At 44.1% G+C, this 10,651-nt stretch overlaps 1 long non-coding RNA gene across 2 annotated transcripts in view; it reads left to right on the top strand.

Annotated features, from left to right (window-relative positions):
* LOC111871690 overlaps window positions 1-10,651 on the top strand; it is a 327,857-nt gene that overhangs the window by 19,418 nt on the left and 297,788 nt on the right. The window lies entirely within an intron of this gene.

Here is a 10,651-nt window from a genome sequence, read left to right as displayed (position 1 = left end):
AGAGAGAGAGAGAGAGAGAGAACTCTGTAACGTAGTTGGTTGAGGCTGGAAGGTCGCGGGTTCGAGTCCCGGTGAGGTGGACATTTTCAAGTTACACAATCCTTCCAGCCCCACTACGGCCCTGAGGTCCACTCAGCCTCTAACAGAAATGCAGAAATGAGTACCGGGAATCTTCCTTGGGGATAAAGGGCGACCGGCGCTTAAGGTTGACAACTTCACCGCCATCTGTGAGCCGATTGTCTAAAAAATGTGGGCGCCTCTACGTCTCACAATCCTATGGGCCTCCACGGCCTGTTAGAGGGATATTTTTATCTTTTATATATATATATAATGTTGCTGTTCAATATGTAGAGGTTATGTACAACATCGTACAAATGTGCAGATGTTAATTAAAAGTTATTTCGCGGGACTGGAAGCAGATATTTGTGTCATAGTTTAAAATACGCTACTATCCCAGCAGTCGCCTGATGAGGCTGAAGGAAACCGAGGCATATTAAGGATAATTAGTTATGTGACCGATATTCTACAGCGGGACGTCCGGTCACGTCCGCAGCCTTACACACTTCTGCACAGGTTTCTTCTAACGGCCGACAAAATGTGTTAAACGTACAATTCCATAGTGCCATCACTACACACGTCTTGCGTAAGGCAAAGTGAGTCCTCAAAAGAACAAAAGTTCATTTACTTTTGCCAATATGCGCAACGCATGCAACAGGGCACAGAACTGGACGAGAAAAAGCAAAATTATGTACCATAATACCTCATCATCACCCATTGCGTGTTGGTAAACAAATACCCGCGAAGACAGATTCTTGGTAAAGGGTCCGTTGCTAGGTTACACAACAATAGAGATGGCTGCGTTTCCACGTCGTCCTCGCTACACTCAGCACTGATAACGGACCAATGAACTCGCAGCCTGACACGTGACATATATTTTCTGTGGAGTAATTTTCCGAAGAGTTTTAAGAGTTTCCAGAATAACCGAGAAGGCTGTCCAGGATAGTTTTAATTGAGTTTCGAGATTCCAGGTTGATTGAACAAGGAATGGAAAGAAGACTTCAGAGTGATTTGTAGTACTAGTTTCTGTGTTGAGATCCGTTGCTAGGAGACGGCTAGTGAAGACGGAGCATCCTAGTGAATGTGTAACTGTGAACTATAATTTGTACAAGTCAGCGATTACGCGATTAAGAGAATTTGTAACCGAAGTGCTAATAAATCCAATCAATCGATCGGTCTCAGTCTGCAAGATGACACGGTGTCACAGTCCAAAAATCTAAAAGTTTTGACTCCTATTATAACTGCTTATTTTTTATTTATTTGTTTTAAGATAGAAGTTTACAAAGACCGTCGGTATTACTACTTATATTGTGCTTTCTTCTTTAAATTCACAGTCACTAAAGAACTTAATAAAAGGCATTACAAATTTTGTAGGTTACAGACGTATGATTCAAGAAATTGAACTTCCTGTTAAATTTGATAGAAGCGGAAAGATTGAATCCAGTTTATGAATTGTTACATACCATAGCATTACAACATTAGACGTCGTTCTATAAAGATATGAAACATGGTTTGCAGCCTGATGAAAAGACAGAAATATGGATTAGGGTTTAATATTTTAGTGTTCTTGGATGTGGCTCTATGCAGTCCTGTAGATGTTTAAATCCCGAAGACTGAGACAGAATGTTCAACTGAAACTTCGATAAACTGCTACCAGACTACACGGAATAACATTCGAAATGCCAATCTTCACAGTTTCGGTACTGAGAATTTCAGATTTTAAGCCACATAGATTGAGTGTGCCTGAGAAATGTGCACCGAGGGAAGAATTTCGAACAGAGAGGAACAAAGTAACATGAAGGTGGATAAAATTCTTCTTCCTCTTTTTCTATTCCTATTGATCCCATTTAGAACATAGGGCATCCATGAAACGCTTTGTTTCACTTCAGATTCTTAATCTAAGACAATTGGTAGAACCCCTTGGACGAGGGATCAGCCCGTCGCTACCTAACACAAACAGAATAAAAACAGACATCCATGTCTTGATTTTGAATCGAACTCACGTTCACAGTGTTCGAGAGAGCAAAGGCAGTTCAAGCCTCAGTCCGCACAGGACTGTAATAGGCAGGATAAAATTACATAGACCCTCATTTTCTCCTTGACACTACAGCCCCAGTGGGCCTAGGCCTACCTCCATGAACTTCTCCGTTCACTTCGGTTTTCTAGATCTTACACATTCGGTAGGACTCCTTGGGCGGGTGATCAGCTCGTCGCAAGGCCTCTACCTGTACACAAACACAGAAAAACGCACACAAACATCCATGCCCTGAGTGGGATTCGAACCTACAATCCCGGCTTCCAAGCGAGCGAAGACAGTACATGCCTTAGACCGCTCGGCTACCGTGACCGGCCATAGATCCTCATTAGGAGCTTCATAATTTGTACGTTGTACTTAATCAAATATTATTACTGTAAAGAAATCAAGGAGGATGAGATTTACGGGTCATGTAGCATGCATAGGAGAGATGCGATATGCATACAGAACTATCGGAAGGGTTGAGAACACTTGGAAAAACTAGGAATTAATGCAAGGATAATATTAAATTGGAGCTTAAAGAAACTGATAAAGACCGTGAGCTGGATCTAGCGTGCTCAAGATAGAACACAGTGGCGGGTTCCTATGTACGAGTACACGATAAGGTTCCTTTTGACTCCATAAAAGGCTCGAAGTAACTTGACTATCAGCCTTTTAAAAAAGAACCTGCTCTAGAAAGATACCGGTAATATACTAACTTTCTATACTGCCACGTTCTATGAGTACCAACCCCCCTCCACTTCTTTTCGTGCTGTGACGAATGCAGTCCCTTTGGAGTGTCTAGTAGAAGTCGATAGGCTAAGGGTTCAGACTGTGACGGCACTGACCGTAAGATTTGTCTTCTTCACTCCTTACCGAGGCGCTTTGCATCTCGCCTTACTGGATTCCGTTCTCTTCTTCGCGTCCCTTCCGCTCTCGGTGCAGTGCCTCTTCAAGATATGCATAAAATTGACCTTTGAAACTACATAAGCAGCTTCTAGAGTCAAGCAAAGAAGGTTCATTTTCCGCAAGGCTACGTAATATCACGGGGCCCTTTAGCAACAGAGGAAGAAGAGAGAGAGAGAGACAGTGATCGACGCGGGGGACTGCGGGGGAGGGGGGTGGCGATCTGCATGCCACGTCTTGAGGGCTGCTGGTGCCGCCAACCGCAAACATTCCTATAGATTATCGACCACAGCAAGGAGTATGAGCATTTGTAACCATTACTTCAAGAGCAGCGTAGTGAGGGCAGAGAAGGGGCGCCAGCTTTGCAGATTCAGGATATGACAACAAGGAAATTACCCGTCCCTTCCTTTCACTTACCAGTGCAACACAGTCTGAAAGTTGGATAACCATATTGATTCTGTAAATAAGAGTACATTTTTTTTACTAAATTTTAGTCGTTGTAAAAGTAAAGTTAGTTAAGCACCACGCGTAAAGTCGTATTGCGGAGTGAAGACACAGCTCCACCATCCTTGAACTGGGCACTACATTGAAGTGCATGGTGAGATTCACGCCCCTGCCGTTTTACCCCAAAGGGAAACAGCACCCTGTAAATTTTGCATAGGAGGATATTTCGGCCCCAGAATAGATCTGAGGATATTTGGAGGAGAAGAATATCTTACCTTTACCGGGAATCAAACCACGATTTCTCTGTCGCCCAGACCATAGGCTACACGCTATACCGACTGAGCTATCCTCGCTGTGTATTCACGTTAAAGAAGTCTTCTCCTGTTTTTATATCTGCTTTCTTATGTTTCTGCCATATTTGGGAATTATACGGAAGTGATTGGTCAGATTCGAGCTCCGAAACTTCACCCTCCCTTCAGGTATCAGGCGAGTGGGTGTTTGTTGAACTCTTAGAAGCTTGGATGCATCGGAGAATAGAATTATTGCTCCTGCTGCGAATCGAACCACGATCCTACAGACAATAGCCAATCACTCAGACGAAGAAGATACACCTGTCAATTATAAATATTTGAAGAAATCAAGAAAGTCGTCTTCTGGGTTTAGGCGCCGTGTATTCTTCGTTTTGGCCGACGTTTCGGAGGATTGTAGCTGTAGCTACTACACTTCCTATCAGTACAGCTACTGCTCTCTGCATTCCAAGCCATTCAACTGCTCTGAAGATGGAGGCGATACAATCCTCCGAAACGTCGGCAAAAAACGAAGAATACAAGGCGCCTAAACCCAGAAGACGACTTTCTTCATAGTCATCGCCGTGAAAACCTCAAAACTTACATTTGAAGAAATCGTTTGTATGTAACATATATATCGCCGTACTATGTCGCTGCAATTGGATCTTGACCGTGTTGCGTTTTCTGGGATATACATCGAAGCTTTTACACGGGTTACACGAACTTGCGTATAGACAGAAGAACAGACTAACACCTCCTACAAAGTGTTACAGGTACCACGCGTGTTGAACCAAATGAAGTGACAATCCTGATACTTACCTCTAGCACTAAGAACATCCCTCGCAATGCCCTCTGTTCAGAACTAACCCCCAACCTAAGGGCTGATACACAAAACAGTAGGAGGGTGAGATTTTACAAAACAAGGGGCAAACCGATATGGTATTTTTCATTTAGAGGTAAATTGTATTTTTTTTTTCCAAGGGGTAGCTAGATGAAAGAGGGGGAGGTATTTCCCAATGACACGAGACTGTTAGAGGCTACACGGTTTTCCCCGTGATTGGTTGACGGCTGGTTTTTGTTCCCCTCCAGCGGACGGGTCAACCTGACCTGTCTGTTTGTCTTCCAACAAAGCGGACTGCTGTTCTCATCGTGCAGGTAATTGAAACGTGGTTAAAAATTGAAAGTCTGCTACTGAAAGCTGACATCCGATCTGCTGGCGGCACAGAAATAATGGAACGCGTCCCGTGCCAGTCACTGGGCCGCCCAAACGACACTTCTTGTTTCCCTCCACAAATTTCAGCATTTTCTATATACACGTATATATGAACTCAATTATTCATAATCTTGTAATTTAGAAATGAAGTTGGGACAGTAGAAATTTCCTCAGCATCGTACAGAATAATTTTGAGCTTGTCGTAACTAATCACCTGTCATGAAATGACTATTATGCGCCACTCAGATTTTCAAAGTGTAGTCCCTATTATGACCACCTCTGTGGTCTAGTGTTCAGAGTTCCTGGCTACAGATCCAGACGTCCCGTGTTCGATTCCTGACGCTGCCAGATTTTCTGAGAAGTAGTGTGTCTGGAATGGTGTTCATTCAGCCTCTTGAGTATATTCGAGGAGCTCTTTCAAGTAAATAGCGGCTCAGTTCTAGAAAACCCGAGATTAACGGCCGTGGGGATTCGTTGCGCTTACCACGTGATACCCTCTATCCACAAAAGTTGGCACTAACTTCGCCGACAAGCGGCGGTCGCTAGCTCGGTATAGTTCGCTTGCGGACTACGAGCCACGAAATCCCTGTGTTTAAAAGAGTAATATGTTGAGATATAACGCCGTGTGGCCCGTTGAAAGTCGACCGACGTTTTGGTCTAACACATCTCCTCCATCTTCAGGATCAAAGAAAAACCCAGCGGGAAACCAGAATGAAAATAAGTGGCAAGCAAACAAACCACCTGCTTTCAGTCTGGTTTCCTAGTCTGCTTATGCTTCGATCCTGAAGATGGAAGCGACATGTTACATCGAGACGTCGATTGGCTTTCAACGGATTACACGGCGTTGTAACCCAGCAGATGTGACTCTTCACACCCACGGCTGCGATATCATAGAACGTATATTGTTTAACGACACTGAATCAACTAAAGAAACACTGATAGCTGATGATGGAAAGACTTCGGATAATTATGGGGTAGTATTTGAAGAAATGTGAGCCACAAGAATCCACTGAAAGTCCAATCGAGTAAAAGACAAAAATGCGTGTCCTTCTTCTTTGTAATTAATGGGAAGTGGTCCACAGATGTGCACAGCCAGACCCATTACTGCTATATGCAGCCTGTATGGGACCAATTTCGGCACACTTCAGTTTGCCCGTGCTCTGAGTACTGATGAATTGCGTCTTTATCACTGAGTAGTGAAGGAGACACTCCTCCTTGTATTCTTTCAACAGACTTTACTGAAACTGTTACTGTGACGTCACACCTCTCTAATAAACTTTATTTAATTTTCGTACCTATGTGTAAAGTTAGTCGGTCACGGTAGCCGAGCGTTCTAAGGCATGTACTGTCTTCGCTCGCTTGGAAACCAGGATCGTCGGTTCGAATCCCACTCAGAGCATGGATGTTTAGTTTGTGTTTGTGCGTTTTTCTGTGTTTGTGTACAGGTAGAGGCCTTGCGACGAGCTGATCACCCGCCCAAGGAGTCCTACCGAATGTGTAAGATCTAGAAAAACCGAAGTGAACGGAGAAGTTCATGGAGGTAGGTCTAGGCCCACTGGGGCTGTAGTGCCAATTAAAAAAAAATGTGTAAAGTTAGTCGATCACGGTGGCCGCGCTGTCTAAGGCATGAACTTTCGCCCGCTGAAACACTGGGATCGTGGGTTCGAATCCAACTTGAGGCATGGATGTATGTGTATGCGTTTATTCTGTGTTTGTGCTGTTCTGTGTGCAGGTAGCGGCCTTGCGACGGGCTGATCCCCCATGCGAGGAGTCCTACCGACTGGGTAAAAGAGGAAGAAACTGAAAAAAGGGGCCAAAGCCCAACAAAGAGATATAGAGCCATATATACATAGATGTGTTAGCTTGTCCCTGTTATTAATAAAGCACCACGGGAATTTGGAGGCATAGCTCCACGCCTTCATAACTTCTGCACTAGGTAGACGTGAGTGATCAGCTTCAGGCCCCGGTCCTTTTCCCCCGGAGAGAGAGCCTTCGGTATCCACTCATTTGCCTCCACTGCAGGTCTGAACACACTTTTGTCCCCTCCGAGAATCGTGCCCCGGTCCTCCGGTTTCCTAGCCTGCAGCCCAGTCACCATAATCGCTGCGACAATATGGCGCGGCACCTTCGTAAACATTATATTAGCCTTCCACATCCAGCGTTATTAAACTTCTCAAGCACTGTGGGCAGTAACACAACGCCAAACTGACCCGTGGAACTGTACTGTTATGGGACTTGCAGGCGGAGTGTCGTGTCCGCAAGTTGAGACACATAAACGGAATCAACATCCTAACACCATGTTTCTTTCTTTAGGATCTCTCTTAATACCATCTTCCCATATGCTCCTAAATACTCTCCGTTCCATGTATCCTCTTCCATATTTTTTTATTGCTAGTGGGGTGGGACTAAGTCCCTTGTACTGCGGCCACTTCTGGCCTATTGTACCAGCACCAGATGATAGGTGATTGTGGAGCAATTGGTGGAATGAAGATTGGCAGGGGAAACCGAAGTACTCGGAAAAAACCTGCCCGAGCACCACTCTGTCCACCACAAATCCCACAGACCCGGGATCGAACCCGGGCCGCCGCGATGGGAAGCCAGCGACTAACCGCTTGAGCTATGGCGCGGCCCATTCTCTTCCATATGCTGAGCTAGAATGCAAGGTTTAGTTACCATCTCTCCTAGGCTGTGTTATGACATATGACTTGAACCCGGATATAAAGCAGAAAATTGAACGTTTCGAGCTATTTGCAGAGCAACGGAAAGTTGCTGTACTCGTCTCGCTCTGCGTCAGAGAGACATGGGCAATGACGAGCTGGCATGAAAGTTGATTGCAGGCAGCGGCCGTCAGATAGGACAAGATCGTCTCAAAAGTCAAGACATTAGAAAGGAATTATAAAATGGGTCAATAACGTATAGAGAGGAACTGAAGTTACGCATGGAAGGGGTGGCGGATGAAGGAACGCCAAAGCAAGTAGCAAAATATCGGCCAAGGGAGATCAGATTCATTGGCCGCCCCGCGAAGGGAAGAAATATGAGACAAGAATAGGAAGAGGAATAAGGAGAAATAGACGAAAAGAATAAGAAGATATTTAATCTCTCTTGTGCTTGTTGCATGCCCCATCCGTCTTGGCCTCTTAATGACATTTCACGTAGTGTACTAACTATGATGCTCCTCATTACCCAGTCCTCTCCTCTTATTATCTCCTCTGCCTCCGTACACTGATTTTCCTCAGCATCCCGTTCTTCGTCCAAGATAAGAGACCAAGTTTCACATCTATACAAAGCAGGTAGGCCTCTATACTAAATTAAGTCAAAGTGTTTTATATAGTCAGTTAATTCTGGTTCTGAATCCACTGAGATTTTCGTATTATGTTAATTTGATAATATAATCACTATCCAGATAACGAGTTTCTGTTGTCAGTGGTTTGGAAACTGAACGTCTGCATGAGATTTGGAATATGAACTCCAGAAAGGTCAATTCTCATCTATCTCACAAGCTAGTCGATTAGCTGCTCAGGGAAAGTAAATAAGCAAATAACTAACAAGTACTTAACTACACCATTTAGAAAATTAAACGGATAATTGATAGTCAACCAGAAATGGTTGCTACATATAATCCGACAGGAACTTGAGAGCAATTGAAGAACACCACAAACCGGCTGTCTGTACCACTTGGTGGCGCCTAATGTCTTCACTGTCACTTGCAATGCCGACTGCACTAACTTTCGACTAGCCACAAGAACAGCAAATTACATAGACCACAGAGGCTTAACACATTTTGTGGTACTCCGGCTCCCGTTTTATAGAACCACAGAATTCAATATTTACGGCCTCTCATGTGCAATGTGCAGTTAACTTATTGAGTTGAGCGCATGTAACTGTGCGCGACAGTGAGACACACTGACAGTGTTGTGTTGCGAGCAAGAATATCACAGAGAAATAACAACGTCCGTCTCTGATTAAACACTTTTGGAGACTTAAGAAAAATATTCTATAAATACGTGGCAGACGAGGAAGAAGACGTAAGAAGATGCTGGATGACCTTGGGGACAGAAGAGGATATTCTCATTTGAAGGAGAAAGCTCTAGATCGCATTAAGTGGAGGAACTGTTTTGGAAGAGACTGTGGACCTGTCGTCTGACATATTACAGATGAATGAATGAAATACGTGGCAGTTGGCCTTCTTTAGCAGTGGAACGTTCTTCAGAGCGTTTATTGTTACAGAACCATAGAGTTTATAGACACGTCCGCAGCATCCCATGAGCTGAACCAAATAAAGTTCCATGCAAGTTTCTCTAACAGCGAGTTTGTAATTAACCTGTCATCCTTGATTGGGCCTCCGTTGAGGTTGTTTTCCGTTAGCTTTCCCGCTTAATTTTTATACGCATTTCTTATTTCCGAAACGCTTGCCGAAGGTCTCACCTAACTTTCTCTCTCTTCCCCCCCCCCTCCTCTCTATCCGTGAAGCGCTTTGCTTTACTTCGGTTTCTTAATCTAGGAGAGTCGGTGGGACTCCTTGGACGGGGTTTCAGGCTGTCGCAAGGCCACTACCGACACACAGAAGAGCACAAGCACAGCATAAGGGTACATATCCATGCCTTGAGTGGGATTCGAACTCACGATGTCAGTGTTCGAGCGAGCGAAGTCGGTTCATGCCTTAGACCGCGCAGTCACTATAATCGGCAACGCTCGGTATAATACTGGCAAATAAAAATGAAACATAACCAAATGAAATTACAGTTTATTTCAGTCTATTATATAAACGGCCTTACAGCCAAGTGCCCACCGGGTGTCAAGAAATAAAATGTAACATTGAACAGTGCAAAAGACGTGCCTGCTGTCACGAAATATAATTATATTACGCTGATTTATGCTTCTGAACAACTACACCTCAGTCTCAGCAGAACAGCAGCTTCTGAACTGTGAAAAGCGAATTCAGAAGCTGGGTACATAAATAAGTTAAGAGTGACAACAAAAATAGAAAAGCAAATCGCCTTAGTTTCTAATGACTCAGTTGTGGGTCAGGTATAAGCGAGCGCTTTCAGACGCTGGACTACGAAACTGAATTACACTGGACAGATTGCACTCTGAGAGGTTAACATTTGCTCAGCTAATCAACAAATACCAACTTTTTTTTTCTTTTTCCTTGGCACTACAGCCCCAGTGGGCCTAGGCCTACCTCCATGAACTTCTCCGTTCACTTCGGTTTTTCTAGATCTTAGACATTCGGTAGGACTTCTTGGGCGGGTGATCAGCTCGTCGCAAGGCCTCTACCTGTACACAAACACAGAAAAACGCACAAACACAGACTAAACATCCATGCCCTGAGTGGGATTCGAACCCACGATCCCGGTTTCCAAGCGAGCGAAGAGAGTACATGCCTTAGACCGCTCGGCTACCGTGACCGGCTACCAAACTTTTAGGGAGCCGAAAAGTTTATTATTATTTTCACAAGAACTTTCCATCAGATTCTATCTCACGCCAGGCGAATTATAATGTCACGATTTAAGGGTGATTATAGACGGAGTTTTAAATTGGATCTTCGATTTATTGACCACTTATAAACACACGACTCGTAATTACACTCTACAGATCACTGACACACACAAACTGGTGTCCTCAGTCTATCACACTCTTCACTAGGCGTTTCCTGGCAACGAATTTTAACACAGGAACTATAACACTCTTAATGAATGACGCATTTCAAATACCATATATAGCCTTTTC

This window comes from Cryptotermes secundus, unplaced genomic scaffold (genome assembly GCF_002891405.2).
Source record: "Cryptotermes secundus unplaced genomic scaffold, Csec_1.0 scaffold428, whole genome shotgun sequence".
Taxonomy (NCBI): Eukaryota; Metazoa; Arthropoda; class Insecta; order Blattodea; family Kalotermitidae; genus Cryptotermes; species Cryptotermes secundus.
Note: the sequence above shows the minus strand (reverse complement) of the source record. Positions and strands in the feature narration are given on the sequence as shown.